This window comes from Ambystoma mexicanum, chromosome 12 (assembly GCF_040938575.1).
Source record: "Ambystoma mexicanum isolate Mex_15411 chromosome 12, UKY_AmexF1_1, whole genome shotgun sequence".
Lineage (NCBI taxonomy): Eukaryota > Metazoa > Chordata > Amphibia > Caudata > Ambystomatidae > Ambystoma > Ambystoma mexicanum.
In genome coordinates, this window is record NC_090936.1 from 538,031,880 (window position 1) to 538,050,525 (window position 18,646).

The window sequence follows — 18,646 nt, forward strand, 5'->3', positions numbered from 1 at the left end:
TACCCTTTCATTCCATGAATTTCTTCAAAGCTTTCCCTTTCGCTCAAGGTCAAAAAACAATTGCCCCTTATGCATTCAATCGGATGCGCGGGCGTATTGAGAGTCCAACCAAAAAAGCAACTCATGCGACCTCCACTCAGAAGCCAAATACATTATTCTTACTTTGCATCAACATATTGAAATCCAATTATGAGAACCGCTACTCCCATACACCTCCAGAATCGCTATTTCCAGCAGAGTGCAGATGGTGGCCTTAGTTCTCAAAACTTAGGATCCCAGTCTGACAGCAATATAATTCCAAAAACATTTTAACCCGCACGCACTAATTGGTAGTGGTACAGTGAGCACTAACTTCCATTTAAACGTATGACTTTGGTGACAAGAAAACTCCACTTTTTCAGTTTGTGCTCCCACATCCCATCCTACCCCTCTCAAAGGTCACCTTCTGAAATAGCATTACAGAAGTGAGGCACGTGCAATGCTGTCTTGTTTTGTATATGTTTCTGGCGACGTCCGCATACTCCAGCACATAAATAAAAGATAGCGGGGGCACCGAAGAAAGCTAACGTACTTTACGCTGTTCCACAACCAATCAGGGAAAGCGCCACATGTCCACGGGCACGAACATTTTCCCCCATTCAGTCTAAAGGGAAAAGAGACGTTTTGAAAACCCCCCTTTATGTTCCCCCCCCTGCACCAAACATCACCAAACTTTCCAAAGAAATTCAAAGTGTCCGATATATTTTTTTGCAAACTTTGGTGAGGATTCGTCCAAGGGGAGCGCAGTTATAAGGCACCCAAAAAGTGCTCTTCCTATGGAAACAGCAACGTCACCATAACAACACAGCCACTAACGTGCCTTTCTAATATGCTGCAATGGGTGTGGCCAGGGCCTAGAGTTTTAGGAGTACGGTGTACGGCCTAAGGCCTGCAGCCATGCACCCAAAACTCTACATCCTGCCCACAACCACCTGAGTGACGTGCGGAAGTACAGTTGTATCGATAGGTGTGGTATGCTTCTCTTGTTCTGGCCAGAGGCTAGACTCCCAGCTGTATGTCCATAGATATTACAATGTGTGGGTGTGCAGTGGCTTATATCTCCAGTACTTTTAACTTTGTTCTTGGGCGCGTGTCCTTCGGCCATGCACCCAAGACTGTACACACTCCCCACAACCATCTAATCGATAATCAATACTACAGGTGTATCCATTGCTGTGAAATGCTGTGGTGGTTGTGGCCAGGGCCTACAGTCTTGGAAGTATGGCCTTCAGCTTATGGCCTACCGCCATGCATCCAAGACTCTAGGCCCTGGCCACAACCACCGCAGCATGTCACACCCATGGCGGCGTACTAATCAAAAGCACACCCATAGGAAAAAATAATGTAATAACGACATGTACTCAATTTTAATGGTCGCTAACACCACGCGTGTCCTTAGAACGGTTTCAAGGTGCCAGTTCACAGCACGGACTGAAATACTACCCTTATTAAAACCCTCATTTTCTGCACGTACAAACATCCCGAACAAGGTGGGCATAGAGAATACATCATTAACACCTGCCGCCCAAACATGTACCGTATTTCACCCATCTCTTACTCTCTGAGCCTCCCCAAGCACTGTAGGAGATCAAAATAGTTTCCTAAACACCATTTCGCATGGAGACTACATCATTAACACCTGCCGCCCAAACAAGTACATTATTTGACCATCTCTTACTCTGTGAACCATCCCAATGCACTGTAGGAGAGCAAAACAGTTTCCGAAACAACATTTCGCCTCTAGTGGCGACCGCGCTGTCCTCAGATCCAAGATGTCTGGTTTCATCACACATTCTGACTCTAATCACGGCTCGCTGCAACCAATCGGCAGAGACGTTGCGTGTCCGCGGTCATGACGCCAGCCCCTTAGCCAATCGGTAACTTGTCCGTGGAGCGAACAGGGAAGTGTGACTGCGGAGCGGACATATATATCACTAATTTTTAAAGAAAACTACTGGATGGATTGGCACCAAATTTACAAAAGCACACTTCCAGGACCAAGCTCCTGCTCCTGTCGCAAATTTGGTGAAAATCCATCCAGTGGTTTGGGCTGTAGGCGTGCGCAAAGTTTTTCCCCCATTCACTCTATGGCTAAAAAACGTTTTGGGACCCCCCCTATAACTTTTCCCCCCCAGACGAATCCTAACCAAACTTTGCAAAAAAAATTCAACGTGGCCCATATAATTATTTTACAAAATTTGGTGAGGATTCATCCAGGGGGAGCGAAGTTATAAACCACCCAAAAAGTGCTCTTCCTTTGGAAACAGCAACTTAACCATAACTACACAGCCACTACCGTGGCTGTGTAATATATATATACATATATATATATATTCAAGGAAAACACTTTATTTGTAGGGATGTTAAGGTGAGCAATACATTGTCACAAAACCCTTGAAATTCAGGAAAAAAACTTTAGTTGCAGGGATGTTCGGGTGAGAACTTAATGCAACAAAAACCGTGAAATTCAGCTAAAGTCACCTTAACTTCACGCCCCCTGTTGCGCAGCCTATGACCACAATGATGACATCACAGATAACATCACTGATGACATCACTAATTACATGTTCTGTGAGAACTTTGATAACATTACAAATCACATCACTGATGCCATCACTGGTGACAACACTAATTACATTACTAATGCCTTCCCTGTCGCCAGGAATATCTAAACTTCAACAAAGCACATCTTCAGGCATCAACCACTAACGCCAAACACCTCTCACCTAACATAACTGACAGTAAGACCATAAATATGGACACCCTAAGAGCACTTCCCACTTTTGACCAACCGTCTAACTCTCTTGACATCACTCACCTCGCAAAAACTACTCGCAAAACAGCTTTTAAAAAAGACTATCTCTCCAGACTTAGAACATCATTACCTTACACCTCTAACGACAACTGACATAGTCACCCCCTGCCCAACACACACCCACACTGTACGCACAAAACCACCTCTTTGGACACAAAGCATTTGATGCCGCCTACATTTCACACATAGAAAGTGTAAACTCACTCAAAAATCAAGGTACCTCTGATCTTCAACCTCAACAAAAAGCCCTCTCCTTTCCCTCTCCTCCCAACTATCCAAACCCGCCCACTTACTTCCAGAGCCACCATAGCACCTGGAGACCATGCAAATGGTATGGTGCAAATGCTAATGAAATACCATAACTACAGTGAATGAAAACCCCATTGTGGCACTTAATTCACCAAACACAAAAGAAGCAGCTCCTTCACAGATAATGGATTAAACTTGAAGCATTCGTTTGCCAAGTCAATTAGCCCAGAACCAGCACAACAATTAAACTTACAGAGTTGGGCTGGTCTATGTTTGCTAATAAGCAAAACAGTTGGGAAAAAATACTGCCTACAAGAAGTGTGTTCATACCTGCAATAAATAGAGTCAACTACCAGGTCATGATCCGCAACCAAAATAACCAATCTAGGCCAACAATGCAATCTCTGTGTGGGCATGGATGGAACATACCGGATGTAAAAACAGCTCCCATTCTCTTTAAAATTTTGTGTGCTCCAGACTCCATTTTGTAATCAATAAGATGTTCATGTGTGAAGAAGAGATGCATTCAACTGCGTAAATGTTTGTCAAACAAACTACATTTTACTGACATGTGTGAGTGTGGAGAAAACAGTAACTATGTGATAATTATTCCCAAACTGTACCAAGCTTAGAAGACTCTGACAGCGAAGATGATTTCAGCAAAGATAATGTTTATCACATTTAGTGCCCAAATGAAGGACGGCATATCATTATCTCAAGCCTAGTAATTTTATATTTTCAGTACTGATATAGAATCATATTTCACAAGTTAACATTAGTAATTATTAAAATACCATATTGATCAACTTTATTTCCTGTGGACCATCAAATGAAAATACAAATGAGATTTCTCAATTTGAATATAGACATTTTAAATGCATGATTTACTTCAGAGTATATTATATAAAGACCACGTTTTTATACCTGAACATATCTTTCAAATTAGACCTTACAGTGTACAAATGGTCCCTTAATATATAGGAGAAATCATCATTGGAACCCGTGGGAAGGAAACTAATTCAAGATGGCGCTGTACTGTAGCTCTGTCATGCTGACTGTGAGATGTAAGGACACACGCTGTCTGCGATGGAAGCAAAAGGAAAGCCTACACATATTTCGTCGTACATAGCTGCATTCTGGATGGATATGTGACCCTCAGTTGGAATGTGCAATCAGCAGAAAAAGGAACTCAATAAAGCTGAAAAGGGCTAAATGGCAGCCCAGCGCCCTCCCCTTTGTAAAGCAGAGAGCACGATTCTTCAAAATACAGTCGTTGCGAATGTTTTTCTAACCAAGCTTGTTTGACTAGAGATACAATGGCAGTCACATGGAAGGGCTTGCTGGCCTCATATTTCACTCAGGTTCTCCATTTTCCTTCTCACCTGACTCCGGCTGGTACAGCAGCACAATGGCGGTAACTCTACATGCTGCGCCCTTCAAATTAAATGCTGATTAATTGAATAACCACCTCCTTCTTAAATGTAATTAGAAATATGTGGCTGAAAAAATATACGTGAAAGTGAACATATTCCTTTTCTTGCACATTTTAATATGTTTTGAAAATAACAAATAAGAGAACAACATAAGTAAAGACTTGATTAAGGTTTAACCTTGCATAATTTCAAATATACCAAGAAACCAATATGCAGTTCATGGGGCTTTTACTGTCTACATTACAAAATGTGCACACCGAACACAAACAAGAACAATTCTTGCTGGAAACCTTGTTAGGTTTTTGTATACCCTAAACTAGTAAGATATTTCAGTGGGCTAAGTACTAGTTGTTGGGATATGTGTGTTATCTGCAGGTCGACAAGACCAACTCAGTGTTTAATCCTTCTGAGGTCTTTCAAATGAGTACCGACTTTGGCTGTACAAAAATGGCCTATGTACAAATCTTCAGTCAGATAGCTCAGTGGATTCTCACAACTGCAATAGTTCTCTCTGGTCTAAACTCCTCCTCTTTAGTTTACCAGGTTCGGTGGTTCGTGATTGGTTATTTATTTATATGATATAATTGGTTATTTATAACACGCTGAATACCAAGAGGTTTCTAAGTGCAGACCCGGAGATCGAACCTGTGTTGCTCCGTGTTGTCTTGCTTCCAAGGCGAGCACTTAGCCCCTGAGCTATCCTCCCGTTGCAGTTCACCTCTGGATGGGGTCTGCCTTTTCACACTTATTTTGGGAGTTTGGTCCTTCTTGGATCGGTGAGGTTCCTCCTCCCTTTGTCCTTTCACCTTATAGGTTATTTGGTTTCCATCATGGTATTGGGGCAGTTTCCAATGCTGCTGTGTTGCTCCGTTCTGGGCCAATCTTTGTTCATTGGTATGCTTCATGAGTAACTATTGGGACGAGAAAGAGTTACTTGGAGTCAATGCTCTGATTACTTACCGATAACGTTAATTACTCCCAGTTCTACTCTTCCTTCAGACAGTACTGACACTCGCCTTGCCTTCCTCCATGGTAAGATCATCTCAATGTCTTTCATATGAACGGGAGTATTCTGGATAAGGTCACATGCTCTAGACCTTAGCTGGGAAGAGGAGGCAGCATAAAGGGTAAATTCAACTATGAAGATTACCGGTATGTATATACAGCATTATCATCCAAAGAAGCAGAGCACATTACCGAAAAGAGCTGCGAGGAAATTCCTCATGCATGCATTTTGGAATGTGATACAGTGTGCTCTGTGTTTTTGCGAGCAAGGCCGAGTGAGCAGAGTGCTGAATGAAAACAAACCTATTTAAATAAATCCCGAAGTTGCCAGATAAGAAATCTGTGGGACAGTGAGTGTGATTTATTTTATATACAGTTGTGTCATTTTTCAATACTACTAGAGCAAGCATATACAATGCCAATTTGGATTGGTGTTAATATCGAAGCAGTTGTCTGCGCTAAAAGGAACATGTAGGCAGCAGTGGGAATTGGGGATAAGTGAGGGAGGGAGGAGGTGAAGAGGATCAGAAGGGCTTAAATTGACATATTGCACTTATTGCCATCACTGGGAAGGTACTGGTGTCATTTGCCCACATATTTTGATCATATGCACAGGTGCTCACATATGTGTGGCAGATTCCCCCTCCAAAAGGGACTTCAACTGGGCTGGGAGCAACAAGGATCTCAACCCAAAACAACCAGATATTCTCTTTCCATCTGCCTGAGGCTACCTGCAAGGGTCGGGAGATGCAAAAGAAGCTTCCAGGATCGATATAGGAACTGCCCCCATGACCTCTGGCCCCAAAACCACTGTCTTTCGGAAGTCTTTACCCCTTCAAAAGGGGCTACACCTGGGTTGGGAGCAACACAGAGCTCACCGCGACACCACCAGAAGGCTTCTTTCCATCTGCCTGAGGCTGCCTGCAGGGGTCGGGAGACCTGGAAGAAGCATCCAGGATCGATGCAGGGACGGGTGACCTCTGTCAAAGTTACTTCCGGGTTACTATGGGTATATAGAACTGTCCTCTGGGCGTCAATACGTCCGAGCGTCCAGAGCAAAGGGGGGACAGAGCTAAGGGCTGCTACTATATCCTTCTCTATTTCATTCTGTGTTCCCCGTTATCCCTTGTTTTCCACAAATTGCCACATAAATGCCTTGCACACAGCACACAAATAGCATTCAAATCTAACTCCAACACTCCACTAAAAGAACTATTTTCATACAAATGCACCTGTGAGGACCCCTAGCTTCCTAATTACTGTACTGTTTCTCCACACTGTGCTACACACCTATATGCATTCACTCCTGCTCCTCCTGCTGCTTCTCCTACTCACATTTCCCTATGCTTTCTCCAATCATGCTACAACTTCCTCCTTTCCTATCCCTTTTATAAAACTCACAACTCAAAACTCCCACTATTCCATCTCACTTCCACCTCTTTCCAACAAACAAAGCTGACAAGCTAACCATAACACCTATTAACTTTGCCTCTCTTCCTCTGGTACTCAACTTCTATACTCTTCCTTACCTCATCAACTGAACATTGCACTCATGCTCAGTCTGTTTGTAAAAAAAACATCCTTTATCACTGATTACTTTTACTCCAGTTCTCCTCCCCGAGACCTTGTTGCTATCACTGAAACCTGGATTTCTCCATCTGCCACTGCCACTGTGGCAGCCCTACACAACTCCAAACTATCCTTCATTTACTCTCCTCGAATTACTGGCAGAGGTGGAGGCGTCGGACACCTACTCTCTTGCTGCCTCAATGTCTCAGAAATCTCCAATGCCATGTCCTCTCCTACCTCTTTGGAATTCACTATCTCTACTATTGATCTGCATCATCTCCATCTATCGCCCTCCTGGTCCCACCGGCACATCCAGGAAGCGTGTACGGAAGTGTAGCGACTGTTAGACTGACACGCTGCTCCTTTTCGCTTCTGTGCCTACTCGAGGGTTTGAGCAGCCGTCTGTAAGAGGAAGCACGAAGTGCTGCGGAACGTGGACCATTGAGAGCGTGTGTTGCTCTACTGGACTAAGTAATTATTGGACCTGTTTCACTGCATTGCACTGCATTTGCACTGCACTGCTATTATTCTGTTACACTGCTGCACTGCCATTTTGCATGCTGATCAACATCTTCGATTTCCTTCTTTTTTTGATAGCCACTCACGCTGCGGTTTGAGGTCCCGCCCCCGGATCCGGTCCCAACGCTACTTCTTCCTGGTGCACGCGCATCCAGCGCGCGCATCCAGGAAGTGTGTACGGAAGTGTAGCAACTGTTAGACTGTTCGACGAGGCGCGGGTGCGGGTGCCTCGCAGCTAATGTGAGTATTGGCTTTCTTGTTCTAAAGCGTTTTTTGATAGGTTCTCGCACCTATTACCACCTAAAACTAAACTAAAGCTGTCACCTAATAATTCTTACTTGCATTTGTTAATTTATTCACTGACTTGCTTTTGCCAAATTTACGAGGTGAAATTGCTACTGCCAAAATGGTAAATGGGCTGCGTAGTGGCCGTAAGATTCAGGTTTCTACTACTGATATAGTTAACGCCTCTATCTTAAGCTATAGCATGGCTGATGCAGCTAATGCTCCTGTGAATAATGACTTTGACTGTTCGAATGAGGTGGGAACGTCACTGTACCCTGAAAAATCAGGAGACTCGCTAAGGCTACAACTGGATGAGGCACTTGCCACTCCCAATGTGGTTAAATTACAATGCCCTCCAATTGAGCCTAATGCCATAATTAATTCATTAATTGACCCACAGATCTTTAAACTAAAAGAAATGAATCAAGATAGAGGCAATATTTTTGGTAATGACTGCTTTGAGACCCCCGCAGGAGGAGAGTTGTTAACCAAAATGGGTATTATTACAACAAAGCCCAGATTCTCTGATGTCTCCATCATTGCCCCGGCCATAGAGGCACTTCTAGACAAAAGGATGATCTTTTCTAAGGGACCCTCGACCCCGGTTAAAAGCGAGTAGGTTCAGTATGGAAGATGTTCATGTTTATACTGAGGTGAACAATCTGGTAACTAACTGAGTCCAGGAACATGTATACATGGCCTTAGATGAGCATTCTAAAATTAATGAGTCAACCAGGGGGTTCACAAATCCAGAGACGAGTTCACCATCTGAAACTCGTAATAGTCCAAATTTTTCTAGTCCACACATTAGTTCTGAACCTGAATTTTGCTGCCACGTTTTCAGGAATGATGGGTACTGGCACTTTGAATCAGATTCCAGTGCCGAAATCATTAGATAAACGATAGGGAAAAATAAAATGTTTTACTATTTTGTCATGGAATTCTTGTGGTAGTTGCAACTTGAGGTTGTGGGCCACATCACTTTTAACTCAAACTCGTCCAGCGATCTGTCTAATCCAAGAAACCATGGCTTTAGGTGATCTTGACTTGGATGGATTCTGTATTCATCAGCAGTCTGCAACAAGGGGCTCAGCGGGTCGTACTGCAGGTGGACTTGCCATCTTAGTCAACAAAAACCTAAGGTTGGAATCAACTGTGATGTGGGCTGATGATGCGTTATTGGAAGTTGAAATTATGTGTAAAGATAGCCAATGTCAAAAACTACTTGTAATTAATCTATATTGGAATAATGCTAAGATTTCTTTTGAAAATATTACCAAACAATTGACCAATATTCTCGAACAAGCCATATCCCTTAATTCAAATTTGAATGTTATTATCGGGGGTGAGGGGGTTAATTCTACCTGCTTATGTTCTGATAAAGATGACAAGAACTACCAATATGAACAAAGCAAGAAATCTAATCGCTATGGCAAAAAGTGGGTCGAATATTTCATGACATGGGATATTCAAATGGCCCCCTTTGCAATAGGATCTATTCATTATACCTGGGCTAGAGGCTGTTTTACTTCGATGATTGATTGTATTTTTGTGTCAACAGTTTTGTTGTCGGCTATTGAGCCGGTCTCAATTTGTGATTTATCTCGTGGGGATCATTTCGCCTTGAAATCGCAGTTCAAATTAAAGATTTGCACCTATGATATTGGCCCGTTATTATCTGCCATCGAATTTGATCATTCTCGTCTATCCTTTAAATGGACTTCTAAACGATGTCAAAAGGGTATTCTTAACATGCAAGAAGACCGATTGTTTAATTTGACTGCGACTCAAGGTGGGATTCCTTGTGTACTTGCAGAAATTCCGAATTTAGCAAGAATTGCGATTCATTTTCTGTCTATTGTAGCTATTGTTGATTCTAGTGTTCCTCCTAATCATCGCCATCAATACAACATCCAGGTGGTGAATTTACGAAAAGATAAACGGTTTATGATCCGATCACTTGGTCTAGGTCACCTAAACCTTACTGATTATCTTGCCTCGAAAGCTTGTATTATCCATTCTTATAAAAGACAATTGAAAATGCTGAAATATAAATTTGTAAATACCGAGAATCAGCACCTTATTGCCCTATTACCAAAAAATGATACTCGGAAGGTTTGGGCCACTATGCGTACATTAATGGGAACCACAGACAGCATTGAGGAACCGACTATCTCTCCTCATACCTGGGTTGGCTACATTAAATCTAAGTTTGCAATGCCACAGGGTTCTTGCCCTCTTTCTCTACCTAATTTGATCATCTTTAGCTCCCCCACTTGCCCGTGGACTATTGAGGAAATTCGCATGGCCATAATAAAATCTAAAGGTTCACGAGCACCTGGGCCTGGTGGCCTCACCCCGTGCCTTATTAAACTTAACCCGGAATTGTGGGATATGATATTCAAAATTAAATTTGATTTCATCTATTATCTAGGAAACATACCTAGCTCTTGGTGCTCGGTGATAATTATCCCGGTATACAAGAAAGGGCCTATGAATAATCCAGCTAATTTCAGGCCTATAGCCCTCATGGATTCTGCTGCTAAGATTTTTTCTGGACTATTATTACAATCTGTACAGCAACATATTAACAATTGTAATTTACTGTCCAAATTCCAAATAGGCTTTCGTCGACACATGGGATGTCCTTTAAATGCCACCATACTGGCCCATTTATATCAACTTGCTAAATCTTCTGTATCGGGACCCATTTATATGGCAGCTCTCGATCTTACTGCTGCTTTTGATTCGGTGATTAGATCATTATTGTGGGTGAAAATGCTCAAGTATGAATTTTCCCCCCAACTTGTTACAACTATTGCTGCACTTCACCATCAAACTACTTATCGAATTCGCCTGTCCAAGGCCGGTCTTCTCACTGACTCTATTCCTACTGAAATAGGACTAAAGCAATGCTGTAACCTTGCTGCAGTCCTATTCAACTTATATCTTTTAGATCTAGATGAAGAATGGAATGAAGCAATCATCTTTCCTGTCAAACTAGGATGTCTTTCTCTAAATTGGCTAGGTTTTGCCGATGATTTGCTTTTTTTTTCAGACACCATTTGGGCTGCAGACCAAGCTGGCTTTATTCCACTCTTATGCTAGTAAACATAATTTGGTAATAAACCTTGAAAAATCCTTTATTCTTACCTTTGCACAAGGAAGGAAAAAATGTGCTAAATTCACATGGTGTCTGGATGGGAAGTCCATTCCACAGTCTCTTTCAATTCGTAACTTAGGCTATCACCTTACAAGCACATACTCTCTTCACACCTGGAGGATGATTTTGAATAATAAAGTTAAACCACTCACTTCCCAGATGAAGATAATCAATCATCATCTGGGGAAATGTTCTCTCCTCCCTATACTCAAGTTCTATCTACAAAAAATCGAGCCTATTTTACTTTATGCTGTTGACTTGTGTTTATATGATCTAGAAGAGGTTTTGGATTTGATACAAGGAAAAATGTGGAAAAGTGTTTTGGGTCTGGCGTTATCTATACCGAATGTGATCATCTGCCATGAATTGGGACTCCTACCCCTTTCTGCTAAATGACACTGGCGTTCGCTTCTCAATTATGGTAAAATGTTAAAGCCACCTAAACATTTGTTGTATGAGGATTCCAGGTTCACGCGACAGTGGGGATTCCGGCCTAGGTACCAGGACATTTTTCCCTGTAACCTAGCCAGGAAATGCTATTTACGATTTCGTTTAAATCAGCTACGAACAAATGAAAGAATAATGACCTGGCATCGAAATAAAGATGAAATAAATTCTGGTCAATGCCGATTTTGTGAAACCACCAACGTCATGGAATCTTTGAAACACTTAACTGTGTACTGCTCGTTTTTTGAAAATGAAAGGCAAAAAATGTTAAGTAAACATTTGTATTCTGTTTCTAGCCTAAGTAGAGAGAGTTTATGGCAAAGATGCATGTGGGGTCACAGCCAAACCTTGATTCTTAATTTAACCAGATTTCTGTCAATTATGGAAACTAAACTAATGGAAAAAACGATAATCAGTTCAGGTTGAGAGTCTAATGTTGATGATGTATTTTAATAATTTTTCATGTTTACTTCTCCAAAATAACTATATTTTATGTATTTTTCTATCGTGAAAAAAGATTCTAACAATCAAACAAATTCTTGATGAATTATTTGCTGTAGTTCGATCATCTGTTATTTTTTGTTTTTAATTGTATTTCTTATATTTAGTATTTCTTATATCTTGTTACTTATTTTTATACGATTTTGTAGAGGTTTTCTTGCAAAACTATAAACAATAAAAAAAGAGCAACTCCTTGATTTTCTTTCCACTAAAGATCACCTAATTCTTTCATGTGACTTTAACCTTCCCTCTCCCACCACTTCTCAGAAATATGAACTTAATTATTTACTTAGTGACCACAGTCACCACTCTATCCACAACCCAGATACCCATACAGGGGGTAACTCTTTGGATCTCGTATTCATCTCCACCTCTCTCTCAGTCACTAAACCTACTGCTGCACCATCCATATCTGATCACCCAATTGTTTCCAACACCATCTCCTTTCAATCCTCTGACCTTTCCTCAACACTTGCTTCACCTATTATTAAAAGGAAATGTAAACCTTCTGCCATTCCCCCCTTTCTCTCTGACCTACAGTTCTCACCCTCTTCCTTGACACCCAATGACTCTTCCACCAACACTGCTTCTCCAGCTGCCAATCCCTACTGTATGATTCATTCTCCTCTCACTTCCCACTGCTTACTTTCACCCCTAAGTCTAAGCAACCTCAGCCATGGGTCACCCCATTCATACACTCTCTCCGCACAGACATGAGTCGGCTGCTGCGCAAATGGAGGTGTACCCACTTGCGTGGGGGCCTGCAACTCTACCTCTCTGCCTGAAATCTCTCAAGTCCACTCTTGAAAGAACAAAAAGGGAATTCTACCTAACCCTCATTGACTCTCACTCTAACCATCTTTGCCGGCTACAGGCCACCCTAAACTCAATCTTCCCAAGTTATCACTGTCAACTTCACTCTCACAGTTAATGACTTCTCTGAATACTTTGCTACAAGAATGTCCAATATTAGAGACTCTCTTCTGACCTTCCTCACACTCCCTCCTCCTACATTTGGCACTCTGCCTACTCTAACATCATCCTCTGCCTCTATCTCCCACTTTAGTCTTGCTAATACTGATAAAGTGCTATCTCTACTGATTAAGGCAGCCCCTCTTGTGCCCCCATCAGGCCCTCTTGTTCCTCAGCTAGTCAAGCCTATTGCCCCTTTAGTTGCTTCTCACCTAGCTTAACTCTTCAACCTGTCTTTTGACTCTGCTTCCTTTCCCTCTGTTTTCAAAATAGCCATGGTCATCCCACTCCTAAAAAAGCAAGGTTTTGCCCGAACGTACCAGCTATCTTTCACCCTCCTTCCACACTACTCAGTGCTTGAAAGGGTTGTGTTCAACCTTCTTACTAATTTCCTAGGCATCCACAACTTGCGAGACCCCTTACAAGCAGGATTCCGCTCCTGTCACTCCACGGAAACTGCTCTCATGAATGTGTCCAACTTCATCACCTCTACTCAGCACTCTAACCTATTCACCATCCTAATTCTTCTTGCCCTTTCTGCTGCCTTTGACATTGTCGATCACTCTGATCTCCTTAATGCTCTCTTTCTTTTTGGGATTCGCCATCAATTCCTTGCCTGGATTGAATCCTACCTTGCAGCTTGCCAATTCTCTGTCTCTTGGTGCAACAACAATTCTCAACTCACTCCTCTAACTGTTGGTGTTCCACAAGGCTCTGTCCTGGGTCCACTCCTCTTTACACTCTCCACCCCTGCTCTTGAGGCACTAATCTTCTTCTTTGGGTTATTGTACCAACTCTTTGTGGACAATAACCAAATCTTAATTTCTTTTCCTGAACTCTCCTCTGATCTCTCTATCAAAAGTTCCAACTGCCTCTGTGCCATTAAATATTGGATGGCTTTGCAATCTCTGATGTCAAACTCTACCAAAATAGATGTGTTCGTCTTCCCTGCCGAAAGCTCTATCTCATCTCTTCCTCTGCCTATCCAGTTTCCACCCGACACTCTCCCCTACTCTTCAGCAAGAATGCTTGGAGTCATCTATGACCCTTCGCACCCCTTCTCTACTTTCATCTCCAAAACCGGAACAGCAGCTCACCTCAACCTCCTAAATATTTGGAAAATCAGGCACCTCCTTCCTTTCAACATCACCAATCATTTCTTAACCACTCTTGTCTTCTCTTAACTGGACTACTGTGCCAGTATCCTCTTTGGTACCCCCAACTATGCTTTCTATCCTCACCACAAGATCAGCAACTTCACTGCCAGGACACTTTGAAATCCCTCACTTCACACCTAATTCCTCATGCCATGACCAGGCTGGTTGTCTGATGATGAAAAATGGTTGTCTGATGATGCAAAACAGGGCCATATTTAAATATCTTCTCCTGGTTCACAAATCTATCCAAGGCAAGGCACCACTGTATATATCCTCAACTACCCAGCTCTACAAGCCTTCTGGTAATCTCTGCTCTGCCTCCTCGACTACCTTTTTGGCTCCTCTACCTCGCTGTGCTTCCTCTTGCTTCCGCTCCTTCTCTCTTCTTGCCCCACTTGCATGGAATTCTCTTCCACCAGACATCCGAGAAACAGTCCACATGGATTTCTGCCTTTCTGCTGTATAGGCGCCATACAAATGTTCAATAAATAAATGAAATAAAACCAAACTAAAAGCCTACCTCCTTGCTGCCGAGTTACCCTCTTAACTTACCTCTCATCTGCCTGCTAGCTAACATTTTCCCTCGTCTGTAACCTGCCTCTGTCCCTCACTTCCACTGCCTCCACTCTAGCATGTCACCCATCATGTTCACATCCCGAGCACAGCTGGCCTTACCGCCTACCTGCACTTAAACATGTCCAATGTTCATTGTTCTTAATCAATGTATGTCTACTTATGTATTGTCCCCAGTGACTGTTCCATTTACTCTCCTCCACAACCTGGTCAGAATTTCCCTCAAACTCACCCCAAGGTTAGACGCTTGCTGCTTCCCATCAAATCTGATTTCTATTGAACGCTATTCCTGGTGAAACCTCAATGGAGTCAGGCCCGGTGGGCACAGTAAAACCACTGAAAAGGAAGGAAGAAGGATGCATGATCCCCTTAAACCCATGACTGACAGACAAAGAGATGAGACCCAGGAGGCAGAGCCAGTGCAAGCACTAGGCAAGCTAGGCTGCTGTCTGGGGCTCTGGCAAGGCAAGCATGGCCAGAAAACCTCAGAGCTTTTTCTCTGTACAAAAATGAATGACAAAGAAGAGTTGCAAGATTAACAGAGCTTACATGGCTAGAGGAAGCCCTCCTGAAAATAGAAGCTCCCTCCTACAAACCACTGAGCTCACAAGCATAGAAGCTTTTAAGCACTTAGAAGTCAAAGAAGGTTAACTTTTGGCTGGCATCGGATTCTGAGGCTTCAACACCAGTGGTTCTTAGAATTGGGAACTGGGGATAATGGAAGGTGAACGCTCAGAGGCCCTAGAGAACAACTTGGGACAAGACCTAAAGGTGAACCTACTCTCCTGTCAAGTCTGAGTAAAGCAACATTTTCCTCAACTTTCCGGAGCTCCGCGAGACTTGCTCATTCCAGACATTCCCAACACTGAAGCAGGGAAGGAAGTGTATCATCAAATAAGTGGTATGATGTGATATGATTGGTTATTTATAACGCACTTAATTCCCAGAGGTTTCTAAGCACGGACCCACGGATCAAACCTGTGTTGCTCCCTGTTGTCTTGCTTCCAAGGCGAGCACATTGCCCCTGGGCTATCCTCCCAAAGTGCAGCAACAATGAACCAAGAACGTTTTTGTCCATGTACTCTCTGAATGGGAAAAAGAGAGCTGAGATCTCAGCATACTGGCTTTTATATCTGTAAATAAGCAATGCAGTGCAGGTCTACCTCTCAACCACTGACCCCATGACTGATGTGTTACAGCCTCTACTCTCTAGATGAACTATATTTATTTCATGCAGTTTCAAAAGTACAGCATTATTAAACATACTTGATTTTGAACGCACATATTACGCTCATGATTGGAGTACTTTGAAATAATCTGCTGGGTGAATACATTCCAATTGCAAAAGAAAGCATTGTCTGTCTTTGGACACAGACACTCTATTTTCTTGTGTACACGCAGCAGTCCATTACACCGCCACATTGACAACTAGACTTGGCGCAGATCTCATTGCATTTCTTTGCGCAACAAAGTCTTGCCGAGCGTTTCTTAGAAAATTAGAAAAAAGGCCGCCTGTCTATTTGCAAAACAACTGAGATGATTTTGTGCAACTTTCCAACCAATGGCAAAGGGGTTGCTAAGGGGTTCTCTGTGTTTATCCAACGCAGTTTACACAGCGAATACAAGGATGTTGTGCGTAAGTGCATAGCTGACAGTCTGTGAATGTTCTATTGAGGGCTGTCTGATGTTAAAATGCTGGTCAACACCAACGCATTTGAAATGCATTTGAGTAACACAACAGTCACTGTGGGAAATATGTAATTTGTTGATTAAATATGTGGGCCTGGACCACTGAAGAGCAGGGTTGTAGGAACCACTATATGTGCTACGTGCTCACCAATGAGTAGTGGTGTACTGAGCAGGGGAAACTGCTGTGCCATGGCTTGCAACAGGGGTGCAGCTAGGCCTGTGTGCTTGCACTCCGAAGGGCCACTTGGGCTGCTGCTGGTCTACCCTGCTAGTCTGTGGACTGCCTCCTAACCCAAAATGTTCTGCTTCTGGGGAGCGGGTGAACTGGGTAGATTTGTGGTGGAGCCTTCTAGTGTTGGCCAGTGATCATGTCCCTGCAGCTTCTTTTGCCATGCAAGCAGACTAGCAAGAAAGGGGGTGCATGCAGGTCTACCAACAGTCACATTGACTGCCACATCCACATCCACCTCATTTGCCATCCAACCAAATGCTTGTCTTCTGTCACATATGGCCTCAAGAACACACCAACTCTCTCAGACAGTTCAAGGGTTTTTATTTTGCTTCTTGAATAGGGACTAAGGGCCGCCCTCTCTCTCTCTGTCACCCCCTTTGGGCTTGGTAGGCCCTAGCCCAGGCAACCCTAATTCCCAAGATGTTCATTAAAGATTGGTAACACCTACAATCTAAACTTCTGACTGCCTAAGGGTGAGGACCTAAAATAAACCCTCTCTCTACCTCTCTGTCTTTATAATTGATGCCTTCCAATCACCCAGGTCTCACTTCGTTCTTGTCTTTCACGCTCCTATGATCCTTTCCCTGATGTTCTTGCCTTTCCCTTTCTTCTACTCTCCTCCCTAGTCTTCCTCCCATGCTCTTATTTCTCTCCTTCTCTATTTCTCTCTCTCCCCCTAGATGTTCCTCTGTCCACTACTTTTCTCCCTCTCTACTGCTCTCCCCTCCCCTCTAAGCTACTCTCCATTCGCCTCTGGCCCACTCTCCACTCACCTATCTACTGATCTCGACTCTCCTCTCCACTACTCTCCACTCTCCTCTTTCTCTCACAGTCACCCTCGTTTCACTCCCTCATTCCCTGTCTTACTCATTCTCACTTATGCTCCCCCACTCCCCTACTACTCTTACACTTAACTTCAATCACTCCCTTCACTCACCATGCATGCACTCCCACACCTAAGGACCACTTTCCTTCACCAACCAATGCCTCACCTTGCACACAGTCTCTGTAATCGCCCTCCAAGTTCCTCTGCACCACCCTTCCTGCCTCTGGTCTGCCGCTTGCCTTCTCCTCCCTTGACCTCAGCTGAACAACCCACACTGACCCATACTCCCTGTGTCTCTTTATTCTCCTCCTCTCCCTCTCAATGGTCCTTTGGCTCAGCTATTTTCTCGGGCCAATTGTTGTCTTTCTTTCCCCCCTGGGGAGGTATCGCAGAGTTTTGACATAAAGCCCCCCATTTGGCCCCGCCTCTTAATGAACACAGGTTCTCCGGGTTCTTGCTCTGGCGGCCTACTGTTTAGGAAGTCAACATAAGAGTTTGTTCTTGGTACTAGATGAATGTCTTGAACACTGTTTCCCCAGGAACAATTCTCTGCTTGATAAAGGCTTGCCGCCTCATATTTCTCTGCTGAATTGCCTTCACTACTCGTTGACACACAGGTTTTTGGAGGGTGCCGTCCTAATAAAGAAGAGAGAACACATTGGTAAACATGTGAGGAGGTAGGCATGGGGGGGCGCAACAAATGGTACTCTGTACATTTAGCCAGGCAAATGTGGAGGGAATAAAGACTGGGACTCTTCCAACTCTCTCTCCCACATCTGGGGCAGGACTGGCACTGGCAAAGACCCTGGTAGACTTCCTGGCCCAGATTAAGAGGGCCAGCCCCCTGATCCCGTCACACTTCCCCATTCCTCCATATTGTACCACTCAAAGGAGGACTGGCTGGCAGGGATTACAGACACCAAATGCAGAAAATGGCCAGAATATGATGTCTGCGCGGTCCAAGTCCCCCCCACCAGTGCATGGTCACATGCAAGAGCTTCTGGGTGAGAGGGGTGTATGAGAGTAGAGTACGGGGCATGCACACAAAATGGCACCCATGCTGCTGTTCTGTGCAAAATACATTTGCACTGACCCTTTTCCCATGCTGTGTCAGTTTTGCATGTGGGGGAAACTCACAGTGTCCCTATGCATGGACTGCCCATTCTGTATGT

The 18,646-nt window shown here is 43.5% G+C and overlaps 1 protein-coding gene across 2 annotated transcripts in view; it reads left to right on the forward strand.

Annotated features, from left to right (window-relative positions):
• Positions 1-18,646, forward strand: part of LOC138512997 (membrane-spanning 4-domains subfamily A member 8-like) — a 177,404-nt gene that overhangs the window by 46,220 nt on the left and 112,538 nt on the right. Inside the window, exon 1 of one of the 2 annotated variants that reach the window (XM_069627713.1) lies at positions 7,740-7,869. The exons of the other annotated variant lie outside the window; for it this stretch is intronic. The gene's annotated coding sequence lies outside the window, so the exon portion shown is untranslated. Of the gene's footprint in view, positions 1-7,739; positions 7,870-18,646 lie in introns of those variants that run through there. 2 annotated transcript variants of the gene reach the window in all.